Source organism: Scyliorhinus torazame, chromosome 4, assembly GCF_047496885.1.
Source record: "Scyliorhinus torazame isolate Kashiwa2021f chromosome 4, sScyTor2.1, whole genome shotgun sequence".
NCBI lineage: Eukaryota > Metazoa > Chordata > Chondrichthyes > Carcharhiniformes > Scyliorhinidae > Scyliorhinus > Scyliorhinus torazame.
In genome coordinates this window covers 272,761,598-272,789,212 of record NC_092710.1, presented here as the reverse complement: position 1 = coordinate 272,789,212, position 27,615 = coordinate 272,761,598, and positions in this window count along the sequence as shown.

Genomic DNA, 27,615 nt, shown 5'->3' with positions numbered 1-27,615 from the left:
GCTAGGAGAGTTATCCTAATTAATAAATTAATGATAGCTGCATGGGAAGAAAAAGGTGCCTTAGAAACTAAAATAAAATAAAAAAGACTTCGAGGTTCGTGAAAGGATAAACACCGGTGTGCGCTCCCTGGAGTATTTGTAAATGATTTCTGATTTCCGCGGTTGATGTTATTGTTATATATATGTTCTAAAGTACTTTGCAGAAGGAACGATGAGCACTAAACTCGACGCTCCCTCACAGGTCGTCCCGAAGCCTCGGTAAAGATATCCGGAGCGAGAAAGAAGGTAAACTTCTTAAAGAGGACAGATAAGGGAGTCAAAATGAGTAAGACAATGAAAAGAAACAATCGTAAAGCAACGGAATGAGGTAGGAAAACCAAATGTCCTGCATAGGAATCTAATGAAGCTGACCCCCTTTCGGAAAAAAAAAAAGGAAATAGAAGATGAAGGTAAAAGCGAGATTTGTCTGTAGCCATGAGATAAGGCTAACGGTTAACTGTGATATTTGTGAGCTGTGAGAATCTGTGTGATTTGTTTAACCAATTAATTTTAGTCAAAGCATGAAGTAGGTTATATTTTTAATCGTCTGTCTTTGTGAGTCAGAGATTATAACTTAAGTGATTTTTGTTGAGATTTCTCTAATGAACGGAAACATTGGAAATTACGATCAGTTTAAAAGAAAGAAAGTGCCTTTACGAATAAAAGTAATTGAATATGAATACGTTTTTAGACTACGTGAAAAAAACGCAAATGGCATCATGCCAAGTTCTCCGCCCTTTAGATTCGGCAGGAAACATTAACCATCTCAGCAGACAGTTGATCTTCTCAGAATTGACAAAGAAAAAATATACGTCTCTAAGAATAGCTAATGCCTATAAAATCAATCATTGGAAATTGACTTAAATGTGTGCTATTCATAGCCCCCTCCCAGGGGATGTTTTGCTGCTTCTAAAATACTCTTATGGTGCATCTTTGCTTTGAAGCTTTGGGATTGCAGTCCCACCCGGCACAAATGGGGGCTGGGTTCCCAATAATGACAATCATTTGAATGAATGAAATGAGTCCCTCGAACACTGGATAGCAAATAGAGGGAAAGAGGCTATCATGCAAGGGGCCAAGAAACATTTAACCCCCAGGAAGGATGTACCGCAACTAACGACACCTGACCCTATTAGGCAGACAGACACTCTGCAAATTAGGAATGGTAATACATCACATTGATAATAGAATGTTTATCGAACTGTCTCAAATACGAGCTCACCAGCTGAAAAATGTAATAACTTCTGAGACTGCGCCCGATCGCTCTGTGTCTGTCTTCTATGCTGGCAGCTGAACTTTAACCCTTACAGTACCACTGTTAAAAAAAATGTTTTTTAAACTGCAGGAAGTCTTACAAAAGATTAATGACCCTTGGGCACAGCTATTAAAACAGCTGATATCCAGCAGAGGGCAGTAGAGCGGAGCTGCTGATTGGACGTTGCAGGGGAAATTTGCATACGTCCGTGTGCTCACCCTAACTTGGAGGCGTACCTGAACAAGGGACCCTAGCTGTTCAAGTGAAGACAAGCATCCAGCAGAGGGCAGTAGAGTGGAGCTGCTGATTGGCCGTTGCAGGGGAAATTTACATACGTCTGTGTGCTCACCCTAACTTGGAGGCGGCTTGTGGAGAAGCTGTTGTCAAGTGACACTTAAACCCAAAATACTTCAGACAGGAAAAAGACAATGTTGTCGAGGAGAATACTGACATTCAGGCTATTAGACTTGAAGGGCTTGAGGTTCATAAGGAGGAGGTGTTAGCAATTCTGGAAAGTGTGAAAATAGATAAGTCACCTGGGCCGGATGGGATTTATCCTCGGATTCTCTGGGAAGCTAGGGAGGAGATTGCTGAGCCTTTGACCTTGATCTTTAAGTCATCTTTGTCTACAGGAATAGTGCAAGACTGGAGGATAGCAAATGTTGTCCCCTTGTTCAAGAAGGGGAGTAGAGATATCCCCGGTAACTATAGACCAGTGAGCCTTACTTCTGTTGTGGGAAAAATCTTGGAAAGGTTTATAAGAGATAGGATGTATAATCATCTGGAAAGGAATAATTTGATTAGAGATAGTCAACACGATTTTGTAAAGGGTAGGTCGTGCCTCACAAACCTTATAGAGTTCTTTGAGAAGGTGACCAAACAGGTGGATGAGGGTAAAGCAGTTGATGTGGTGTATATTGATTTCAGTAAAGCGTTTGATAAGGTTCCCCATGGTAGGCTACTGCAGAAAATACAGAGGCATGGGATTCAGGGTGATTTAGCAGTTTGGATCAGAAATTGGCTAGCTGGAAGAAGACAAAGGGTGGTGGTTGATGGGAAATGTTCAGACTGGAGTCCAGTTACTAGTGGTGTATCACAAGGATCTGTTTCGGGGCCACTGCTGTTTGTCATTTTTATAAATGACCTGGAGGAGGGCGTAGAAGGATGGGTGAGTAAATTTGCAGATGACACTAAAGTCGGTGGAGATGTGGACAGTGCGGAAGGATGTTACAAGTTACAGAGGGACATAGATAAGCTGCAGAGCTGGGCTGAGAAGTGGCAAATGGAGTTTAATGCAGAAAAGTGTGAGGTGATTCATTTTGGAAGGAATAACAGGAAGACAGAGTACTGGGCTAATGGTAAGATTCTGGGCAGTGTGGATGAGCAGAGAGATCTCGGTGTCCATGTACTTAGATCCCTGAAAGTTACCACCCAGGTTGAGAGGGTTGTTAAGAAGGCGTAAGGTGTGTTAGCTTTTATTGGTAGAGGGATTGAGCTTAGGAGCCATGAGGTCATGTTGCAGCTATACAAAACTCTGGTGCGGCCGCATTTGGAGTCTTGCGTGCAATTCTGGTCGCCACATTATAGGAAGGATGTGGAAGCATTGGAAAGGGTGCAGAGGAGATTTACCAGAATGTTGCCTGGTATGGAAGGAAGATCTTATGAGGAAAGGCTGAGGGACTTAAGGCTGTTTTCGTTAGAGAGAAGAAGGTTAAGAGGGGACTTAGTTGAGGCATACAAGATGATCAGAGGATTGGATAGGGTGGACAGTGAGAGCCTTTTTCCTCGGATGGTGATGTCTAGCACAAGGGGACATACCTTTAAATTGAGGGGCGATAGATATAAGACAGATGTCAGAGGTAGGTTCTTTACTCAGAGAGTAGTAAGGGCGTGGAATGCCCTGCCTGCAACAGTAGTGGACTCGCCAACACTAAGGACATTCAAATGGTCATTGGATAGACATATGGACAATAAGGGAATATTGTAGATGGGCTTTAGAGTGGTTTCACAGATCGGCGCAACATCGTGGGCTGAAGGGCCTGTACTGCGCTGTAATGTTCTATGTTCTATGATAGAGTCCAGATGAGAGAATATAGTGACCCATTGCACGGCTTGGTATGCTCGTGTGGATGAGACGCATACAACTTATAAACGCAAAATCACTCAGGACAGCAGACTTCATTGCATGTCACTCCTTTTTATTTTTCGGTGTTGTGGGATTTGGAATGTTAATACAGTTGATCTATAGTCAGAGGGACCTTTTTAGGATGGGTTTAACTTCAGAACCCCATTTAACATTGGCCGTAAGACATCCCTCTAAGGCAAAGCAAATAGGAGAAGTGATCAAAGAGGCCAAAGGAAAAAAGTAATACATGGGATATATATTGAAATGGACGGACGAAATTGCCTGATAGAATTTTACGGCAAACAGGAGGGCAAAGTGACCTGGAAAGAGGAGCAATGGCCCGCTACATTTGAAAGACAACAACCTCCCCAAGAGAGCCATCATTTACTCCCTTCAATCCTGGCCCAGGTACTGCCACATCTATGGGCACAACATAAAAATCATGTTGGAAAAGTACATTCTGCCCCAGTGCATAGTCATAGTCATAGAATTTACAGTGCAGAAGGAGGCCATTCGGCCCATCGAGTCTGCACCGGCTCTTGGAAAGAGCACCCCACCCAAGGTCAACACCTCCACCCTATCCCCATAACCCAGCAACCCCACCCAACACTAAGGGCAATTTTGGACACTAAGGGCAATTTATCATGGCCAATCCACCTAACCTGCACATCTTTGGACTGTGGGAGGAAACCGGAGCACCCGGAGGAAACCCACGCAGACACGGGGAGGATGTGCAGACTCCGCACAGACAGTGACCCAAGCCGGAATCGAACCTGGGACCCTGGAGCTGTGAAGCAATTGTGCTACCCACAATGCTACCGTGCTGCCCGTCAGCACGGTCAGCATAGGGTGCAGTTACAGACGAACGTTGCCCTGCCCTGCTTAAAACTATACAGGTTGGCACCGGAAGCAGAAAAAGGGATAGAGGGAGTGATCAATGCACTATTACAGCAAGGGGTGCTGAAGAGAACACAAAGCCCCTGAACACCCCTATACTCCCCATTCCAAAGGTAGGAAGACCCAACGAGTGCTGGTTTGTGCAAGATCTTAGAGCCATCAATAAAATTGTTATCACTATTGTTCCATTGGTGCCGGACATAAATATCATTTCGTCTTCTATACCACCAACAAGGATACTTTCTCAGCCTTTTTCTCCATACCATTGCACCCGGAAAGTCAACATCTATTTGCTTTACAGATCGGAATTAACAGTATTAAAAGAGACTTGGACGAGTGCTAGTTGTCTGCAGGCTCAACAGTCCCTTAATATGATGACAATTTATTGATAGCCTCAGAGGGAGGGCTAGTTTGTCAACAGAATACCCTTTTGTTATTTTGCCACATCTGGGTGAAAGAGGGCATAGGGTCTCAATGGACAAGCTGCAATTCTGTCATGAGACAGTTCAGTATTTGGGATTTCAGCTGCAGCAAGGACAGCGGAGGCTTGGGTCTGAAAGAATACAGGCTGCAGCAAGGGTACCAACTCCACGCACGAAAAAGGAAACCTTTACCTTCCTCGGAATGGTAGGCTATTGTAGGCAATGGATACCGGACTATAGAGAGATGGACACAGTATTGCGAAAGGCTACCCTACAGGATGCCCCTTCAGTTGTTACCTGGATCCCAGAGAGGGAGCAAGCTTTTCGTAATTTGAAACAAGCCATGATTAGCGCCCTTGCCTTGGGACTTCCTAATTTCAGCAAACCCTTTACTCTTTATTTGAATGAAGCAGGGGGATTTGCAACAGGGGTCCTGGTGCAAAAGCAGTGAAGAGGGAAAAGACCCCTTGCCTATTACTCGGTGGCCCTATGTGCTGTGGTAAAGAGTATGCCAAATTGCTTAAGAGCAGTAGCAGACACAGCGGCCAGAGTAGAAAAAAATCAGTTTTGCTGCTGCTTAATTCATCCGCAACGTAGCATTTTACTGCGGCTCGACACACTGGGTACGAAGTAATCCTCTCTTAAACCAACTTTACCTACAAGCGAGCGCCAGCTGCCAACCCTGCGACACTCTTACCCGCGCCCTCGGAAACAGAACATATGGATGATCATGACTGTTTACTTGGTTGAAGCCACCACAACCTCTCAACCTGATTTATTGAATCACCCACGAGAAAATCCAGACATCATCTTTCTCACCAATGGGTCAGCAAATCGACCAAAGGATATGACCCTTCTGGCCGGTGATGCAATAGTAACTCCATTCAAGATAGTGGAAGCTTTTGCTCTGCCTTCGGGAACGTCTGCTCAAGCGGCCGAATAGTTTGCCCTTACTAAAGCATGCATTCTAGCTAAAAATAAAACAGTCAATATTTATACTGATTCCCAATCCGCTTTTGGGGTAGTACATGATTTTGGCCAAATTATGGGAAAACAGGGGATTCATAACTTCCTCCGGCCAAACTATTAAACATGCTAAATTGGTTTTAAATTTACTAGATGCTGTTCAGCTGCCCAGCAAGATAGCCGTTTTAAAGTGTGAAGGACATACTATTCCAGACGATGAAGTCTCATGCGGCAATAGATTTGCTGATAACATAGCAAAGGAAGGGGCTCTCAAACATCAGCCACAACTGCAAGCGGCTGCAATTGAACTTCCATCCACCATAACAGAACAAAATTTAAAACAGGCACAGGAGCAGGCCTCCCTACAGGAGCATCGCTCTTGGCTAAAAGCAGGTTGCTATCAAGACAATTTTGATAGGTGGATAAGGGCTTTGAAAATAAACCAAACGTGTGAAGCTCTCAGAGAAATTATACTTTTGGAGGAGTTTAAAAATTCAATTCCCGATGTAATGAGAACTCATGTGGAAGAACAGAGGGTTAAAACTGGGAGAGTGGCAGATGATTATGAATTAGTTCATAAATCAAAGTTTGGTTTCCGACATCAGTTTCAGCCTGTGAGGGATAGAAACTGGGGACATGAGAACTACTCAAGTGGTAAAGGTAAAGGTGATCTGATGGGAGATAATAAGGGCAGTGTCAAAAGTTTCAAATGTTTTCACTGTAATAAACTAGGCCATGTAAAGTCACAGTGTTGGTGGTTGAAGAAAAGCACTGGGAAGGCTGATGTGGTAAAACAGGATAAGACTGTGGGGTTTGTTAAAGTGGTAAAGGAAAACCCAGGTGAAGCGAAGGAGGTGCAAAACATTGTACAGCCTGATCAAGAGTTGATTGATAAGAAGGTGCCAGATCTTTTGAAATAATTTACTTGTGTGGGTAAAGTTTACTCATGTGTATCAGGAGTAGGTAAAGAAGTCACAATTTTAATTGATACGGGAGCTAGTCAATCTTTGATGGTAAGAGTTGAGGAGTTATGTAGTCTGGGAAGAATGTTGCTAGAAAAGGTGGTAATATGTGGAATTCAGGGTGAGAGGAGTAGTGTTCCATTATATAAAGTAAGGTTGGAAAGTCCAGCGAAGAGTGGTGAAGTGGTAGTAGGAGTAATAGAGAAATGATCTTGTCCAGGAATACAGTTTATCTTGGGTAATGATATAGCTGGATCGTAGGTGGTAGTGATGCCTACTGTGGTTGATAAGCCAGTGGAAAATCAGACAACTGAAGTGTTGAAGGATGAATATCCTGGGACTGTGATACCAATGGGTATTAACAGTGACAGGGGAACTCATTTCACCAGCAAATTGACAAAAGCCCTAACAGAAGCCATGGGATTTGATTGGAAATTGCATATCCCTTATCAGCCACAATCCTCAGGAATGGTGGAAAGGGCGAATGGTATAATTCAAACTGCACTTACAAAAGTGTGTCAACAAAACGGGCTGCTATGGCCAGATGCCATGCCCATAGTGATGTGTGCCCTGAGAAATCAGAGAAATCGTAATACGGGTTTAACCCCGTATGAGAAAATAATTGGAACGTCCCATGACAACTGGAACTAAACCCCCAATGGCTCCAGCGGCAGTAGCCATAATATGGGCAGATGAGGCATCACTAAAGTATGCCCAGGCCATGTGTGAAACCGCTGAAAAAAAAAAAAAAAAACATGAAAATGTGAAAAAGGCTCAGATGCATCCAAAAGAGGGAAATACACACCCCTTTAAACCTGGAGATCAAGTATATGTGAAAGCACTAAACAAAGATTATTTTTCTCCTAGGTGGAATGGACCCTACCAAGTGCTACTAACAACCCAAACAGCCGTTAAGTAAAAGAAAAGCCAGATGGGATCCACGCAACTCGTGTAAACTACATCATACGGAGCTTTGAGAGTACTAGTGAGACGCTAACCTGAAGAGAATGACGGTGTTGATGTTTTTATATAATCATATTAATCCAACATCATGTAGAGGGTAAACTGCATACTAACACATTAATATACATGTCTCAATCATAAAGAGGGTAAATAAATTCAGTTGTTGGGTTTGTACACAAATTCCCAGATGTTTGGAGGAGGGCTTCCCTGTGCGACCTATCCCATTCACCAGTAAAGAGATAGCAGAATGGGCTCTAAGACAAAATAGTACAGGATGTGGAGAAGATACACAGAATATGTTCGATTGGAGATAAGCTGGATACGATATGAATAGGTTTGAGGAATGGTGGGGGCCTAGGTTTAATGTAACACGTCAAACGCCCTGTTTGATCCTTCCCAATTATGCTGGAGTCCCAAAGGGTAGCATATGCTTTCGGAAACATAAAACATATGGGACCTACCCAGTCGGCACAAGTCAGTGCGACCAGGCCTTGAATTGGCAACCCCCTATGTTTCACCTTACAGCTAAAGGGCTATTCATCTTTGGTTGGTGAGGATTTGAAAATCAAACTAGTGTAGGCTCCTGGGAAGGGGATCGATTAGACTAATGATGACTGATAGTAAAGGAAACCTGACCGCATATAACGGCACGTATTTTATCTGTGGCCATACCAGAAAATTGGGAAGGCTCCTGCTATTTGGGATAGATAGTCCCTTATGTGCATCACATTCAGCAATTGCAGGACCATCCCCATCACAGGACGACACAAAGTGTTATGACATGGGCACAAATGCTGGGAATAATGATACCACCATTAGGAATAGCCACTAATGCATACGAACTACGCGAACTACGAGACATCCTTGAGCAGGTAGCTAATGACGCTGCAGAAGCTGTTAACCAGATAGAAACTGAGATGGTTGCTATAAGAGCGGTTGCCCTGCCGAATAGAATGGCTCTTGATTTCTTGTTAGCTGAAAAGTGAGGCACTTGTGCCCTGATTGGAAGTGATTGTTGCACGTACATCCCTGATAACTCAGAAAAATTGATAATCTGGTGGATCACATTCGTAGAGAGGTGACAAGATTACATGAAAATGAGGGATGAGATTTTGGCTTTGGATGGTAGGATCGTCAGGACAGAGGATTGTGTTCTGGATTATAATCGCCATTGTAATCTTCATTGTCGTATGGTTACTGTTTTAATGTTGCGCAGGATATTTTTATTGGACTAACACGGGAGAACAGCCCGAGCCGCCTTGCCTCCTTGCTACCAGCTCATAACATGCAGGGAACTGTCATACGTCCGTTCCCCTTACATTATAAACCACCCTTCTCCACGGAGGACACGATAATTTACTAAAAGGTGTTGATCAAAAGATCAACAAGGAGAGAATTGTGGAAGGGAAGTTAATGAGTTACCAATTTAGAAGCATGCTGGGAATATTCACTATATTTTATCTCTGCTTTTGAGCGAAAATAAGGAGGTCAAGTAATGTAAACCAAATACTGCTTAGTATGTGGTACTGGCCTTATTATGATAATAAGTTGTTCTTCCGAAGGACAACAAAATGCATACTCAAATTGTTTTTAAACCAAAGGCAAAACATTCATATTTCCTCTTGCATATGTTCCCAAGCTTTATCTCTTCAAAGTTGTTTATTTCAACCCCTAAATATAATGGTTTTTGACTGCATAACTCAGAGTGCAGTGCCTTGGCTTTGCAGCGGAAACACTCTCTCTTCACAAGTATATTTGTGTAAATAAATTTCCTTAAATCGAACCTCGAGGAATTTGTCTTTATTATGATTTCCACGACAGTAATAAACTAGGCCATGTAAAGTCACAGTGTTGGTGGTTGAAGAAAAGCACTGGGAAGCTGATGTGGTAAAACAGGATAAGACAGTGGGGTTTGTTAAAGTGGTAAAGGAAAGCACAAGTGAAGCGAAGGAGGTGCAAAAGATTGTACAGCCTGATCAAGAGGTGATTGATAAGAAGTTGCCAGATCTCTTTAAAGAATTTACTTGTGTGGGTAAAGTTTACTCATGTGTATCAGGAGGAGCAGGTAAAGAAGTCACAATTTTAACAGATACGGGAGCTAGTCAATCTTTAATGGTAAGAGATGAGGAGTTATGTTGTCTGGGAAGAATATTGCCAGAAAATGAGGTAATATGTGGAATTCAGGGTGAGAGGTGTAGTGTTCCATTATACAAGGTAAGGTTGGAAAGTCCAGTGAAGAATGGTGAAGTGGTAGTTGGAATAATAGAGAAACTATCTTGTCCAGGAATACAGTTTATCTTGGGTCATGATATAGCTGGATCGTAGGTGGTAGTGATGCCTACTGTGGTTGATAAGGCAGTGGAAAATCAGACAACTGAAGTGTTGAAGGATGAATATCCTGGGAGTTTTCCAGATTGTGTAGTAACAAGGTCGCAAAGTCACATGTTAAGACAAGAGGAGAAATCAAAGAGTGAAAATGAAGTTGAACTGCAATTATCAGAAACAATTTTTGATCAGATGGTTGAAAAAGAACAAGAACAGGTGGAGGATCAGGCGGACATTTTTAGTTCAGGAAAATTGGTGGAGTTACAACAGAAAGATGTAGAAATGAAACGGATGTATCAGAAAGCATACACGGAAGAGGAATCTGAGTGTATACCAGAGTGTTATTACCATAAAAGTGATGTCTCAATAAGAAAATGGAGACTTTTACATATGCAGGCAGATGAAAAATGGGCAGAAGTTCATCAAGTAGTATTGCCGGTAGGGTATAGAAAGGAGGTGTTGCGAGTTGCACACGAGGTACCAGTGTGAGGTCATTTGGGAATAAGGAAAACTCAAGCTAAAATCCAGAAACATTTTTATTGGCCTGGACTACATAAAGATGTAGTGAAATTTTGTCAATCATGTCACACATGTCAAGTGATAGGGAAACATCACGCAGTTATAAAACCAGCACCCTTAATACCCATTCCAGCATTTGAGGAACCTTTTACAAGGGTCCTAATTGATTGTGTAGGACCGCTTCCTAAAACAAAAAGTGGGAATCAATATTTTTTGACTATAATGGATGTGTCAACTCGGTTTCCAGAGGCCATTACAGTACATAATATTACAACTAAAAAGATTGTGGAGGAGTTACTTAAATTCTTTACTAGATATGGACTACCCACAGAAATACAATCAGATCAAGGATCAAATTTTACCTCAAGGTTATTCAATGAAGCTATGGATAGCTTAGGAATAAAATAATTTAAATCAACTGTGTACCATCCAGAATCGCAGGGAGCGTTAGAAAGGTGGCATCAGACAATAAAGACAATGTTGAAGACTTATTGTCAAGATTATCCAAAGGGTAGGGATAAAGGAATTCCATTCGTACTATTTGCAATTAGGGATGCACCTAATGAGTCAACCAAATTCAGTCTTTTTGAACTAATTTTTGGTCATGAAGTAAGAGGACCACTTAAATTGATTAAGGAAAAATTGGTGAGTGAGAAATCAAAACTTACATTATTGGATTACGTGTCAAACTTTAGGGAATGATTAAATAGAGAAGGTGAATTGGCTAGACAACATTTAAAAGTTGCACAAAATGTGACGAAATGGGTAGCGGACAAGAAATCCAAAGTTCGCAGTTTTGCCAGTGGAGATAACGTTTTAGTGTTGTTACCAGTGGTAGGTGAACCTTTAAAAGCAAGGTTTTGTGGACCTTATCAGATTGAAAAGAAATTAAGTGAGGTGAATTATGTGGTAAAAACACCAGATAGAAGGAAGACTCACCGAGTGTGTCATGTGAATATGCTTAAAAGGTACTTTGAAAGGGAAGGAGAGAAAAAGGAGGTTTTAATGATTCTAACTCAAAGTGACGAACCAAATCCAGATGACTGTGAATTTGACGTACCTCAAATTAAATTGGAAAACGAAGATGTTGTTAAAAATTGGGATAAATTGTTGAGTTACCTTCCAGAGGAAAAACAGACTGACCTGAAAGAGTTATTGATATCACGTGGGCAAGTTTGTAGAGATAAATTAGGAAGTGCTAAAATGGCTATACATGATGTAGACGTGGGGAATGCTGTTCCAATCAAACAACATCCATACAGACTTAAGCATTTAATATTGGCACAGATTAACAAAGAGATTGAGAGTATGCTTAAAAATGGCATAATTGAAGTGGGTCGCAGCCAATGGCGCTCACCCATAGTGATGGTGCCTAAACCAGACGGTACCCAACGGTTGTGTGTGGACTATAGAAAGGTTAATGCAGTTACAAGAATGGTCTCTTATCCTATCCCATGTTTGGAGGATTGCATTGAGAAAGTGGGACAATCAGCTTTTATTTCCAAATTGGATTTACTTAAAGGTTACTGGCAGGTACCTTTATCCGAAAGGGCAAAGGAGGTTTTATCTTTTGCGACTACAGATGGTATGTACCAATTCAAAGTTATGCCATTTGGCATGAAAAACGCCCCAGCCACATTTCAACGGTTAACTATCAAAGTCATTTCAGGATTACCCAATTGTGCGGTATACATCGAAGATCTGGTAATTTTCAGCCAGACATGGACAGAACATTTAAAACATCTAATGGAGTTATTCGATCAACTTCAGGAGGTGGGTTTGGTGATAAACCTAGTCAAAAGAGAATTTGGAAAGGCCCAAGCCACTTTCCTTGGCCATACAATTGGACAGGGTCGAATTGTCCCATGGGGTGAGCAAACAAAAGTTTTTAGGGAGTTTCCAATACCCTCGACCCGACAGGAAATAATGCAATTTCTTGGTATGAGTGGATTCTACCGTACATTTGAGCCAAATGTTTGTACCGTGATTGCTCCACAAATGGACTTGCTGAAGAAATGTCGAAAATTACAGTGGACAGCAGACTTTCAACAGGCATTTGACTGCCTGAAAGCTGTGATAGCCAATGCTCCTGTGTTGGAAAATTACAAGGGACTCTGTGATCAGATTTAACTAAAGTATCTGACTTTAAAGAGAAATGCCGAGGCATAGAGAAATGGATGGATCGTGCAGAGACCTTCTTGTTCAAAGAGCCTGTCAATCAAGAGGGATTCCAGTTGGAGGAAGAAGAAAAAAAAGAAATGGACAATATTATTATATCTGTTTGTGTGTGTTGTTTTTTGAAACGAAAAAGCACATTTACTGTGTGCATTTCTTAAAGGATAGTGAAAAGGTGAAAAATGAAACCTTCTTGAAGTTGATGGTTTATTTTTTTTTCTTGAGGGGAGGTGTCACGTGAGAGTACCTTTAAGAAATGGGTGTTTATAAATGGGTGTGTATATAAATATGTGTAGTGAGAGTACCTTTAAGAAATAGGTGTTTATTACTGCAGTGATGTCAGGGCGTGGGTGGAGCTTGGCTGTCTGTCAGCTTTTTACTTTCGATTTCGGCATTTTGCTGCAGGGTGGGTTTGGTTTCATTTTAGTTTTGGAGAAGCTGAAATCACAGCAGGATGTGTATGAATCTCTGCAAGCTTATGATTGTTCATTTGGGATTTTCAAAGAGGTAACTGCTCTCAGTAGTGAATTTAAACCTGATCTTTGTGTTAAAAGGGTCCTTTGTCTTCTGAATGTTGTTTGGGAATTTATTAAGGATTACTTAGTGTTGTATTCTTTGGGGGGTTGTATTTGAATTGATGGTTGCTAAGATGTTCACTGTATGATTTAAAAAAGGTTAACTTGAGTTCATGGAATAAACATTGCTTTGTTTTAAAAGATACTTTTCCATTTCTGCTGTACCACACCTGTAGAGTGGGCCGTGTGCTCCCCATACCACAATCTATTAAAAGTTGTGGGTCAGGTGAACTCCATGATACACATTGGGGTTCTCTAAACCCTAGCCCATAACACTACCTTTACCCACTCCCCCGTTACCATACTTAGCCTTTTGGACACTAAGGGACAAATTAAAATATCCAATCCACCTAACCTGCTCTTCGTTCAATTATGGGAGGAAACAGGAACACCCGGAGGAAACCCACGCAGACACAGAAAGAACGTGCAAACTCCACACAGTCGCCCGAGGTCGGAATTGAACCCGGGTCCCCGGTGTTGTGAGGCAGCAGTGCTAACCACTGTGCCACCGTGCCGCCCCGTCTGGAGATTTCCTGATCCTTCGGGAGCATCGTCATTCACTAGCGGCTCCCACGGCAGTGGTAATCTCGGCTCAAACCTCAATGCATTGACACTCGACTTGTAAAGTGCATCCATGCAGATAATTTCCCCAGTTCCTCCTGGAACATTACTGGGCTCTTCCTTGGGGTAGCTTGTTGCAACATTACTTTCATCTGTAGCAATATCACCGACAGGCATAGGAGGGATGGGCTGCCCCAATGGTGCAGTGTGCAATTCTCTCCATCTCAAATGGTCCAGATGTTTCTTTACTCTTTTCTCTTGGACATCTTTCTCATCCGACACTGGACCTGTTCCGGTTACGACCATTCCAGGGATCCAATTGGGAGCAGCAGCGTAATTCTTTATCTATACCAAGTCGTCCACCTGAAATGTTCTCTCAGGTGTTCTCGAGTCGTGATGTTTCTTCTGTGCATTCTGTTTTACCCCCACATTCCCCGCCAAATTCATAAAGATCAGATCCAACTGTTTTCCAAAGCATCTGACTATTAGCAACCTGGTGGGCGTAACACCAGTGGTGACATGAGGTGTTGTTCTATAGGTGAACAGGAAACAGACCAGTCTGGTTGATAGAGAGACTGATGATTATTTCTTCATGGTGGCTTTGAATGTTTAGGTGATTCTCTCTTATTATTATAGTCCCACACCAACCAGGGCTATATCAGACTGTACGCTTCTGGCATGATCATCACGGCTGTTTTGGTGTTTTTGAAAACCAGTAGTGGTTCGCGCCGGCGTACCGTCACACCGGGCAGGTGGGAACAAGCGGTGAGAGTGGAAGTAGCAGGGTTAAGCCTGCTAATCATAGTTAAATTTATTTGCAGCCTATACTGAGCAGGTTTATTAGCATAAACCTGATCATGTCATTGGCAGGGAGCGGGGAAGATCATGCTTGGGAATCTCGCTGCTGCAATTCCGCTTTGGACTCTTGTGATATTTATTGGCCATTATGGAATTTGTTAAATCACGGTTTTGTGTTTGTGCATGACAATTCTGCAGCCAGAGTGTATGCGTGTGTGTCAGCAAAGCATATATTTCATGATGTACTGGAGATAAGAAGAATTCTAGGGCGCGATTTGCCTAAATGGGAACAAAGTCCAATAGCGGGCGCATTTAGCTGAGTGTTTCCCAGCGTTCGTAGTGCCAAGGCTATTAAACATGACTTGCGTTTGCTAAAGGGCCTCGGAGGGGAACCTGCAGCCAAGGCTACACATAGCCCTGTTTTGTTCTTGCTGGAACCCCTCAGTGTGGCAAGAGATTGGGACATCATTTTTAAATGGCTTCCCAAACTCCCAAGGCCCTCAAATACCCCTCCAAGCCCCCACACACTATGGGAGAGCCCCAACCCCTCAAACACCCATGCAGGGCCAAGCTGGCACTTTTGGCCAATGGGCATGATTCTGGTGGCCTACAATCCCCTGGAAGACTCCCACAAGTACTGTTCCATCTGGTCTCCGTTCACGGAAACTAGTACTGACTGGCACACTCCAAGGTCTCCGAAGCAAAGTGTATCTCAGAAATCTGCACATTAAAGTGAGACTTGGGGCGTCATTCTCCGACCCCCCACCGGGTCGGAGAATGGCCGTTGGCCGCCGTGAAACCCGCCCCTGCCCCCGCCGAAGTCTCCGGTACCGGAGATTGGGCGGGGGCGGGAATCGGGCCGCGCCAGTTGGCGGGACCCCCCGCTGGATTCTCCAGCCCGGATGGGCAGAAGTCCCGCCCAGAAATTGCCTGTCCCGCCGGCGTAAATCAAACCTGGTATTTACCAGGCGGCGTGGGCGGGCTCCGGGGTCCTGGGGGGGGGCGCGGGGCGATCTGACCCCGGGGGGTGCCCCCACGGTGGCCTGGCCCACGATCGGGGCCCACCGATCCGCGGGCGGGCCTGTGCCATGGGGCACTCTTTCCCTTCCGCCTCAGCTATGGCCTCCACCATGGCGGAGGCGGAAGAGACTCTCCCCACTGCGCATGCGCGGGAAACTGACAGCGGCCGCTGACGCTCCCGCGCATGCGCCGGGAAACTGTCAGCGGCCGCTGACGCTCCCGCGCATGCGCCGCATTTCCGCGCCAGCTGGCGGGGCAACAAACGCCATTTCCGCCAGCTGGTGGGGCGGAAATCCCTCCGGCGTCAGCCTAGCCCCTCAATGTTGGGGCTAGGCCGCCAAAGATGCGGAGCATTCCGCACCTTTGGGCCGGCGCGATGCCCGTCTGATTGGCGCCGTGTTTGGCGCCAGTCGGCGGACATCGCACTGTTGGGGGAGAATTTCGCCCTAGCTGCCTCGCTTTAATATGCAGATTTGCTAAAACATGATCCCGCACACAATGGGTGGGATTCATATCACAATGTCTCGCGAGATCGCCATGGCGCGCAGCTTTTCAGGTGCAGCGTGGCCATTAAATTGGCCCCATAATCTTCCAAAATAAATACACCATAATCCAAGGGTTCCCTAACTGGGGGTCCGTGAAAAGTCTCCATGGGGTCGGCGAAGCTGACTACTGCCACATGACCTGTAAATGGTGGTTCGAATGCGCAACATTTGAAAAGAATTAGAGAAATCAAATTTGCCAATCAGAGCAAGACCTCTTGGCGCATTGGATGCTGCTAGGCTGAGGAGTCTCATGTTGCTGGGCAGAATAGCCCCTGGCCAAAAGCAAGGCCGAGATGAGGCAGGAGCCAGCAGGAAACAAATTGATCAGAAGCAGAGCAGAGGTGACAGCGATGGCAGTGGAGAGGAGAGGGTGTGTGTGGCCCACAGGTGGTGGCGAAGCCTCAGGAACGGAGTGATGAGGTTCAGGCTTCGGAAAAGCAGCGGAGTCGGCTGTTCGGGCCTCGGCGAGAAGTGAGTGTGTGGGTTTGTGTGTGAGGATGTGTGCGTGTTAGGATGAGTGTGTTTGTGTAGTAGGGTGTGTGTGTAGAGAGAGTGGGAGGAGTGCGAGGGGATGAGTATATGTGTGAATGTGAGAGAGAGACTTGAGTGTGCTTGTGAATGCGAGAGGGAGAGAGTAATATGAGTGTGAGTGTGCGGGTGAATGTGAGAGAGAGATGTGCGTGTGTGAGGGAGGGAGAGAGAGATGCGTGTATTGTGTCCGAGATTGGAATCAGTTTTCCAGCATCAATCCTCCCATTAAGGGGCGACATTGTGGTGCAGTGGTTAGCACTGCTGCCCCAAGGCGTCAAGGACCCGGGATCGATCCTGACCTCGGGTCACTGTCTGTGTGGAGTTTGCACATTCTCCCTGTGTTTGCGTAGGTGTCACCCCCACAACCCAAAGAAGATGTGCAGAGTGGATTGGCAACGCTAACTCATTCTTCCCATTAAAAATGACGATGTGTAAGGCTTATATATTTTTAATCAGAGAACTTGTTATTTATTACCAGATTAATATGTGCACAGATATAGTTAGAAAAGACTGGTTTACACTTGATTTCTGTGTTTGTACCAATTTCACGGCAAGAAAAGGCCATCAAAATTATGAGAATGTTTGGGGGTTCCCCAATGTTTTTGGGAGGTCACTATGAGTTCTGCGGCTGGAAAGGTTTATAAACCCTACTAAAATCTACTTCTCCAAACAAGGGCTCCTCCCACTGAGCCCATCCAGAGCAGTTTAAGCCGATACTTAGAAATTTCCTATTCTGTTCAGAATTACTTTCCCTGGTGGAGCATTGGTTAGTTGTATAGTGATTAAAAGGAATTTGTTAGGGCAGCACAGTGGTGCAGTGGCTAGCACTGCTGCCTCACGGCACCGAGGTCCCAGGTTCGATCCCGGCTCTGGGTCACTGTCCGTGTGGAGTTTGCACATTCTCCCCGTGTCTGCGTGGGTCTCACCCCCACAACCCAAAGATGTGCAGGGTAGGTGGATTGAACACGCTAAATTGCCCCTCAATTTGAAAAACAAATTGGGTACTCTGGGCTGGATTCTCTCACCCCGGGGACGGGCGGGAGAATCGCCAGGACGGGTGCGAATCTCGCCACGCTGCCCCGACGCCGGTTCGCCTATTCTCCAGAGAGCGGAGAATTGGCGCCATTGGCGATGGCGCAGTAGGCGCAGCGCCGGCCGGGGCCGCTCTACAGCCCCCCCCCCCCGGCGATTCTCCGCCCGGGATGGGCTGAGCACCCACGCAAAAAAAGCCGAGTCCCTCCGGCGCCGTTCACACCTGCTCTACCCGGCGGGACCTCAGTGTGGATCCATCGGGAGCGGCCTGGTGGGGGGTGAGGGGGGTCCAACCACAGGGGGGGCCTCCGCTGTGGCCTGGCCCGATCGCGGGCCGGCCTCTCGGGCTGGTGCCCTCTTTTGTTCCGTGCCTGCCCCTGTAGCCCTACGACAGATTAACTTGCTTACCTTGCAGGTCAGCTGTTTAGTTCGGGAGTGAGAGCTGGGACCTTAGAATCAGCGCGGGAATTTTGAAAAGCGCAGGGGCTGCGAGACAGAGGGGACCATTTAAAAGGTCGCTGTCTGTGGTGAGGTGAGTACAGATTAACTTACTTACCTTGCAGGTCAGCTGTTGAGTTCGGGAGTGAGAGCTGGGACCTTAGAATCAGCGCGGGAATTTTGAAAAAGCGCGGGGGCTGCGAGGTAGAGGGGACCATTTAAAAGGTCGCTGTCTGTGGTGAGGTGAGTACAGATTAACTTGCTTACCTTGCAGGTCAGCTGTTGAGTTCGGGAGTGAGAGCTGGGACCTTAGAATCAGCGCGGGAATTTTGAAAAAGCGCGGGGGCTGCGAGGTAGAGGGGACCATTTAAAAGGTCGCTGTCTGTGGTGAGGTGAGTACAGATTAACAACTTACTTACCTTGCAGGCCAAGTCGATTTCAGCAGGATCGGAGCAGGCTAGTCCATTTCAGCGGGGGCAGTGCAGAAGTGATTTCTGGGAGGTAAGTTTCTCCTTTAAATTTTTTAAAAAATTCTAGTGTTTAAGGTGGGAACAGGAAGTCGACCCGTGGACTTCTGGGAAGACCCTCACCAATAAATTCTGGTGGAGAGGAAACCCGAGACACTACACGTGTAGTGTCTCCCACCCGCCCTCCTCCTCTAACCTAATAATAAAACCCTTTGGTGTGAGGTAAGTACCATATTTTATTATTGTTATTAATAATTTTTTTAAAAAAATTTTTTTATATATAAAAAAATTTAATTTAGTTGTTAGCCAGATCTTGGTAGAAAGTTAGAGGAATGGCAGGGAAGGGAGTGCAATGTTCCTCCTGCAGGATGTTTGAGGTGAGGGATGCCGTTAGTGTCCCTGCTGATTTTACCTGCAGGAAGTGCTGCCATCTCCAGCTCCTCCAAGACCGAGTTAGGGAACTGGAGCTGGAGTTGGAAGAACTTCGGATCATTCGGGAGGCAGAGGGGGTCATAGATAGCAGCTTCAGGGAATTAGTTACACTAAAGATTGGAGATAGATGGGTAACTGTAAGAGGGACGGGGAAAAAACAGTCAGTGCAGGGATCCCCTGCGGTCGTTCCCCTGAGAAACAAGTATACCGCTTTGGATACTTGTGGGGGGGACGACTTACCAGGGGTAAGCCATGGGGTACGGGCCTCTGGCACAGAGTCTGTCCCTGTTGCTCAGAAGGGAAGGGGGGAGAGGAGCAGAGCATTAGTAATTGGGGACTCTATAGTCAGGGGCACAGATAGGAGATTTTGTGGGAGCGTGAGAGACTCACGTTTGGTATGTTGCCTCCCAGGTGCAAGGGTACGTGATGTCTCGGATCGTGTTTTCCGGGTCCTTAAGGGGGAGGGGGAGCAGCCCCAAGTCGTGGTCCACATTGGCACTAACGACATAGGTAGGAAAGGGGATAAGGATGTCAGGCAGGCTTTCAGGGAGCTAGGATGGAAGCTCAGAACTAGAACAAACAGAGTTGTTATCTCTGGGTTGTTGCCCGTGCCACGTGATAGTGAGATGAGGAATAGGGAGAGAGAGCAATTAAACACGTGGCTACAGGGATGGTGCAGGCGGGAGGGATTCAGATTTCTGGATAACTGGGGCTCTTTCTGGGGAAGGTGGGACCTCTACAGACAGGATGGTCTACATCTGAACCTGCGGGGCACAAATATCCTGGGGGGGAGATTTGTTAGTGCTCTTTGGGGGGGTTTAAACTAATGCAGCAGGGGCATGGGAACCTGGATTGTAGTTTTAGGGTAAGGGAGAATGAGAGTATAGAGGTCAGGAGCTCAGATTTGACGTCGCAGGAGGGGGCCAGTGTTCAGGTAGGTGGTTTGAAGTGTGTCTACTTCAATGCCAGGAGTATACGAAATAAGGTAGGGGAACTGGCAGCATGGGTTGGTACCTGGGACTTCGATGTTGTGGCCATTTCGGAGACATGGATAGAGCAGGGACAGGAATGGATGTTGCAGATTCCGGGGTTTAAGTGTTTTAGTAAGCTCAGAGAAGGAGGCAAAAGAGGGGGAGGTGTGGCGCTGCTAGTCAAGAGCGGTATTACGGTGGCGGAGAGGATGCTAGATGGGGACTCATCTTCCGAGGTAGTATGGGCTGAGGTTAGAAACAGGAAAGGAGAGGTCACCCTGTTGGGAGTTTTCTATAGGCCTCCAAATAGTTCTAGGGATGTAGAGGAAAGGATGGCGAGGATGATCCTGGATAAGAGCGAAAGTAATAGGGTAGTTATTATGGGAGACTTTAACTTTCCAAATATTGACTGGAAAAGATATAGTTCGAGTACATTAGATGGGTCGTTTTTTGTACAGTGTGTGCAGGAGGGTTTCCTGACACAGTTTGTTGACAGGCCAACAAGAGGCGAGGCCACATTGGATTTGGTTTTGGGTAATGAACCAGGCCAGGTGTTGGATTTGGAGGTAGGTGAGCACTTTGGGGACAGTGACCACAATTCGGTGACGTTTACGTTAAGGATGGAAAGGGATAAGTATACACCGCAGGGCAAGAGTTATAGCTGGGGGAAGGGAAATTATGATGCCATTAGACGTGACTTGGGGGGGATAAGGTGGAGAAGTAGGCTGCAAGTGTTGGACACACTGGATAAGTGGAGCTTGTTCAAGGATCAGCTACTGCGTGTTCTTGATAAGTATGTACCGGTCAGGCGGGGAGGAAGGTGCCGAGCGAGGGAACCGTGGTTTACCAAAGAAGTGGAATCTCTTGTTAAGAGGAAGAAGGAGGCCTATGTGAAGATGAGGTGTGAAGTTTCAGTTGGGGCGATGGATAGTTACAAGGTAGCGAGGAAGGATCTAAAGAGAGAGCTAAGACGAGCAAGGAGGGGACATGAGAAGTATTTGGCAGGAAGGATCAAGGAAAACCCAAAAGCTTTCTATAGGTATGTCAGGAATAAGCGAATGACTAGGGACAGAGTAGGACCAGTCAAGGACAGGGATGGGAAGTTGTGTCTAGAGTCTGAAGAGATAGGCGAGATACTAAATGAATATTTTTCGTCAGTATTCACTCAGGAAAAAGATAATGTTGTGGAGGAGAATGCTGAGCTCCAGGTAAATAGATGAGATGGCATTGAGGTACGTAGGGAAGAGGTGTTGGCAATTCTGGACAGGCTGAAAATAGATAAGTCCCCGGGACCTGATGGGATTTATCCTAGGATTCTCTGGGAGGCCAGGGAAGAGATTGCTGGACCATTGGCTTTGATTTTTATGGCATCATTGGATACAGGAATAGTGCCAGAGGACTGGAGGATAGCAAATGTGGTCCCTTTGTTCAAAAAGGGGAGCAGAGACAACCCCGGCAACTATAGACCGGTGAGCCTCACGTCTGTAGTGGGTAAAGTCTTGGAGGGGATTATAAGAGACAAGATTTATAATCATCTAGATAGGAATAATATGATCAGGGATAGTCAGCATGGCTTTGTGAAGGGTAGGTCATGCCTCACAAACCTTATCGAGTTCTTTGAGAAGGTGACTGAACAGGTAGACGAGGGTAGAGCAGTTGATGTGGTGTATATGGATTTCAGCAAAGCGTTTGATAATGTTCCCCACGGTAGGCTATTGCAGAAAATACGGAGGCTGGGGATTGAGGGTGATTTAGAGATGTGGATCAGAAATTGGCTAGCTGAAAGAAGACAGAGGGTGGTGGTTGATGGGAAATGTTCAGAATGGAGTTCTGTCACAAGTGGAGTACCACAAGGATCTGTTCTGGGGCCGTTGCTGTTTGTCATTTTTATCAATGACCTAGAGGAAGGCGCAGAAGGGTGGGTGAGTAAATTTGCAGACGATACTAAAGTCGGTGGTGTTGTCGATAGCGTGGAAGGAAGTAGCAGGTTACAGAGGGATATAGATAAGCTGCAGTGCTGGGCTGAGAGGTGGCAAATGGAGTTTAATGTAGAGAAGTGTAAGGTGATTCACTTTGGAAGGAAAAACAGGAATGTGGAATATTTGGCTAATGGAAAAGTTCTTGAAAGTGTGGATGGGCAGAGGGATCTCGGTGTCCATGTACATAGATCCCTGAAAGTTGCCACCCAGGTTGATAGGGTGGTGAAGAAGGCCTATGGAGTGTTGGCCTTTATTGGTAGAGGGATTGAGTTACGGAGTCAGGAGGTCATGTTGCAGCTGTACAGAACTCTGGTACGGCCGCATTTGGAGTATTGCGTACAGTTCTGGGCACCGCATTATAGGAAGGACGTGGAGGCTTTGGAACGGGTGCAGAGGAGATTTACCAGGATGTTGCCTGGTATGGAGGGAAAATCTTATGAGGAAAGGCTGATGGACTTGAGGTTGTTTTCGTTAGAGAGAAGAAGGTTAAGAGGAGATTTAATAGAGGCATACAAAATGATCAGAGGGTTAGATAGGGTGGACAGTGAGAGCCTTCTCCCGCGGATGGAAATGGCTAGCACGAGGGGACATAGCCTTAAACTGAGGGGTAATAGATATAGGACAGAGGTCAGGGGTAGGTTCTTTACGCAAAGAGTAGTGAGGCCGTGGAATGCCCTACCTGCTACAGTAGTGAACTCGCCAACATTGAGGGCATTTAAAAGTTTATTGGATAAACATATGGATGATAATGGCATAGTGTAGGTTAGATGGCTTTTGTTTCGGTGCAACATCGTGGGCCGAAGGGCCTGTACTGCGCTGTATTGTTCTATGTTCTATGTTCTATGTTGCGTCGGGGACGGCGCGGAGAAGGGAGCTTGGCTCCGGTGCCACTGCGCATGCGCAGGCCCGCGCCGCCCTTTTTGACGCCGGGGAGCGACGTGGGCCGCTCCAGTGCCGTGCTGGCCCCCTGGAGGGGTCAGAATCGCTGCTCCTGAGGCAATGTTGACGCCGTCGAGAAACGTTTACGACGGCGTCAACACTTAGTCTCAGGATCAGAGAATCCCGCCCGCTAAATTTATTTTTTTAAAAGGAATATGTTAAGATATTTTGAGAGGCTGGCAACAGGTCGGGAGAGCTCAAAGGTGTAAAGAACACAGCATCAGATTCAGACTCGATAGAGAACTTTTTTTTTGATTAACGAAAAAGAACTTTATATAATCCCTTACAACATCCTTAGGCTATCCCAACTGTTTTAAAACAATGGATTATATTTGAACTGTAGTCACTGAAATAGCGATCGATCTGCACCTACTTTTAGCCACACTTCACAACCTGCCTGCACCCAGTCCTGCTGAGGCAGACAACACTCACACTTTGTGATAGCTCTTCATTCGCCTGACTATAGAGTGCAGCCAACCATAAACCCGCTGCTGGCTGGCTGCATGTTCAACAGGGGAGCCCAACAGCCTGCATGGCTAATATGTGTTCCAGCTGGCATCGAGTTGCGAAAGGCCATCTGTCCCTCTTAAAGGGGTGCTGCACTGCCTGAAAGGAAGTTGCTGCTGAGTGCAACTGGCTGCCAGAAGAAGCAAACAATATGCAGCATCACGGCAGAGAACGGGCACCCAGCTACAATGTCACAGCACTGAAGGTCTTAATCAAGCAAGTGGACGCAACGTCAGAGGCAATGTTTCTGTGCAAGGGGGGGGGGGGGTTGAAATTAGAAAGAGAATCCTCAACCCATGCTAATGTTACCCTGAATTCCATGAGCCCTAATTTTGTGAATAGCCTTTGGGCTGAATTATATGAGACGCCGGATTCCCCGGCCCTCAGCTAAAACGTCAGTGGGAAACCTGCCGAGGGGAATGGTGGCTGTGCAGCCATTTAATGGTCAATTGTCTGTCAATAGGCTGAAGGCTCTCTCAGAGACCTGCCAGCCTCTGATTGGCCGGCAGCTTTCCAATAGATTGGGATAAATGAGTACGGTATTGGATTCGGATTCAAGTAAGTGTACGGGGGTCTGTTGGGCATCACTGAGGCACAGTGGTTAGCGTTGTTGTCTCATAGAGACAGGGACCCAGGTTCAATTCTGGCCTTGGGTTACTGTTTGTGTGGAGTTTCCACATTCTCCCCATGACCGTGTGGATTTCCTCCGGGTGCTTCAGTTTCCTCCCATAGTCCAAAGATGTGAAGATTAGGTGGATTGACTATGATAAAGCTGTCCCTTACTGTCCAGGGAAGTACAGGTTAGGTGGAGTTATGGGGATAGGGCAGGTGAGTGGGCCAAGGTAGGGTACTCTTTCAGAGAGTCGGTGCAGACTTGATGGGCTGAATGGCCTCCTCCAGCACTGTGGAGATTCTATGTCTCACCAGGTACCCAGCTGGAAGGTCCCCATGAGGGGAGTTGGTGGCATGGAGTTTGAGAGGCCAATGGGGGAGAGGAACCTGAGGGCTAAACCTAGGGGAGGCCCATGGGAATGCACCGCTACCATCACCAGCAAACTGCTTGGCATGGACCTCTCCTACCACTGTTTAATTCCTGATGGTAGTGGAATAAAACCTTAAATGCAAAATAATTGCCCACTTAAAGGCCTTTAAGAGCGAGCCACCTGTGCCACCCCCACCACTGGTACAACTGTGGTAGGGGTAGGGGTGGATGCGTAGGCAGCAGGCAGGCTGACTGCTGGATTTAACAAGCTCCTCACTTCAAACCCACCATTGCGGGGAGGGGTATAAAAGATAGAATGCAGCCCATTGTGGGGCAGCTTATCGACTGTGCACTATATTCATTGGTTCTCCCTTATCTATACTGCCCGTTGCAGCTTCAAAAAGCAGATTCCCTTTCATTAATCCATGTTGGCTTCACTTAATCATATTATCATTTTCTCAGTGCCCTGCTACCATTTTCCTAGGAATAGATTTGGGCCTTTTTCCTACTATTGATGTCAGGCTAACTGGTCTACAGTTCCCTGATTTCTCTCCCTCCTTTCTTAGGTGATGGGGCCCCGTTTGCTGCATTCCCAATTCCTATGCATTGTTCTAGAATCTAGACAAGATCAAAACCAATACATTCCCTACTCCTGCAGCTATCTCTTTTAAAAGCCGCGGGTTTGACGATCAAGTCCAGGAGGTTTGTTGTCTTTTAGTTCCACTAATTTCTCCAGCACTTATGCATTATGAATTGCGTACTAATTTCTTTAGGATGCTTGGCTTTTCACTATTTCTGGAAGTTTTGTGTCTTCACCGTGAAAGCAATTGAAAATTATTTATTTTACGTCTCTGTAATTCCCCGTTGTAATTTTACTTTGTCATGCCTCTAATGGGCCCATTTCTACTCACTAATCTCTCCCCACTTACACACCTGTAGTAACATAAATCTGTTTTAATGCCTATTGCTAGTTGACTTCCATGTTATTTTTTTCTTTTTTTAGATCAATTTCTTGCTCATTCTTTGCTGTATTCTAATATCCTCTTCAATCCTTCGGCTTACTATTGTTTTTAGCAACATTATTAACCTCTTCCTTTAATTTAATAGACTCTAACTTTGTGGTAACATTATACATGCCAGTAAAGTAAGGGTTAATAAAATGTGCACAGAGGGCCACTAGAGGGAGCTAGTCTCAGAAGGACACAAGGGATGACACTGAGCCTTGTGGGACAGAAGGTTGGAGTAGGTGGTAGGAGCAGGAGCTGGGTAGAAAGACTGAAGATAGTGAGAGAGCAAGAGAGTAGTTTATTATGTTAGTGAGTTAGATGGAGATGAGTATAGTGAGTATAGTTTATGTATGATCAATCAACTGTTTGTTTCTTAGGGAATAAGTGTCAAGGAAGGGCTCCGTCTGTGGCACTGGCTGTGGGTGGGGGACAACAGATGAACCCGCAACATCACCAGCACATCCTGCAAGACATAAGACAAGACGCATGATTAGACCGCGGGGCAGGGGGAGTGGGGTGGTGGGGGTGAGGGTGGGGGGGTGGGGTGGTGTGGGGTGCAGGGGTGGTGAGGGTGACGGTGGTGTCGGGTGAGGGTGGGGGTGCGGGATAGTGAGGGTAGTGTAGTGTGGGGTTGCATGTGAGGGTGGGGTGGGTGTGAGGGTGGTTTGAGGGTGGTGTTGGCGGGGGCTGACACACATGTCACAGTGGATCGCAATTCAGCAGGGTTTCACGTCCTCTCCCGCGACTGAACTCCTTCCCGGCGACTTCCCTTTCCTCCGGCCCCACAACCACGTTTGGGCTCTCTGCTCTGCCACGGTAAGGGGCCGCAGGTCCGGCAGTCCACCTCCAGTTTTCCCCCACTCCCTGCAGTTATGACCGTGTCCAGGAGGGCCTCCAGCTCAGTGTCGGTGAATCGTTGAACTGCTCTCCTTACTGCCATCTTGTTGGCTGGGAAGGTGTGTGTGCAGAGTGAAGTGTGTATATCCGGCTGTTGCTTGTCAGCCTCCTAAGTGTTAATCGCCAAACCGGCGAATCCTGCACCGTTTCTCATTGGAATTGATTGTGTTCCATGTGGCGACGGTGCTAACCCCTCAACAGTAGCTGAATTAGTCCAGTTCTGCTGCTGTGGAACTCCACAAATCCTGTGCTGGCATCAACACTTAGTCTCAGAAATGGGGATTCCTGCCCAGAGCTTTCTCCATCCCGAGTGGTCCAGGAAGTGGAAGCGTTGCCTGACACATGCTGATGGTTCATCCATAATGTTTGTGGTGCTAGGCTTTCATTACATGCCTGTTTTTCTCACGTGGTTGGGTGGTAGGGGGAGGTGGGGTGGGGGTCATCAGCCAGGTGTTGAAAGGGTATCCCGTGTCTCCAAGCTACCAACCTCTGGTTCTTCTTGGGAGGCCAGAAATGATGGGGTCATCAGACTAGTTCAGAATGAAGGCGTTGTGACTACTCCCAGGATAGTGGGCATTGACATGCTGAACTGGGCATGATCACGCACTAACAATGCATGTGGACTGCTATTCCTGTACCTCTTTGTATCAGCATGGGGGACATTTACATGCAACATCGGATAATCCACCTTCCTTAGAGTGAACATGATGCAGTCGCTTCTTCACACACGAGATTTCTGTTACTTCTTGGATCTATTGATGGACAGCATACTGGAAGATGTTAGACTTGTCACCTGTATATAAGTTTAATGTGACTGTGACATTGACAGTGGCATTTGTTCCCTGGTGTGAGGCTGTGTGTCCTGTTGATGGAGGCGCCACCTTGTTGAATCTAAGACACCTCAAGCATTGCTTCAGGGTGAGGTGGAAATATCAGAAGTGCTCTCTGAAAAGCAGGGGACTTTTTAATTCTGTATTCATTGAGGGATGTGGGAGTCGCTGGTTGGGCCAGCATTTATTGCCCACCCCTAGTTGCCCTTCAGAAGACGGTGGTGAGTTGCCTCCTTGAGCCGCTGCAATACTTAAGGTGTAGGTACACCCACTGTTAGGGAGGGAGTGCCAGGATTTTGCCCCAGCGACAGTAAAGGAGCGACAATATATTTCCAAGTCAGAGTTGTGAGTGACTTGGAGGGAAAGCTCCAGGTGGTGGAGTTCCCAGGTATCTGCTGCTCTGGTCCTTCTGGATGGTAGTTGTTGTGGGTTTGGAAGGTGCTGCCGAAGGAACCT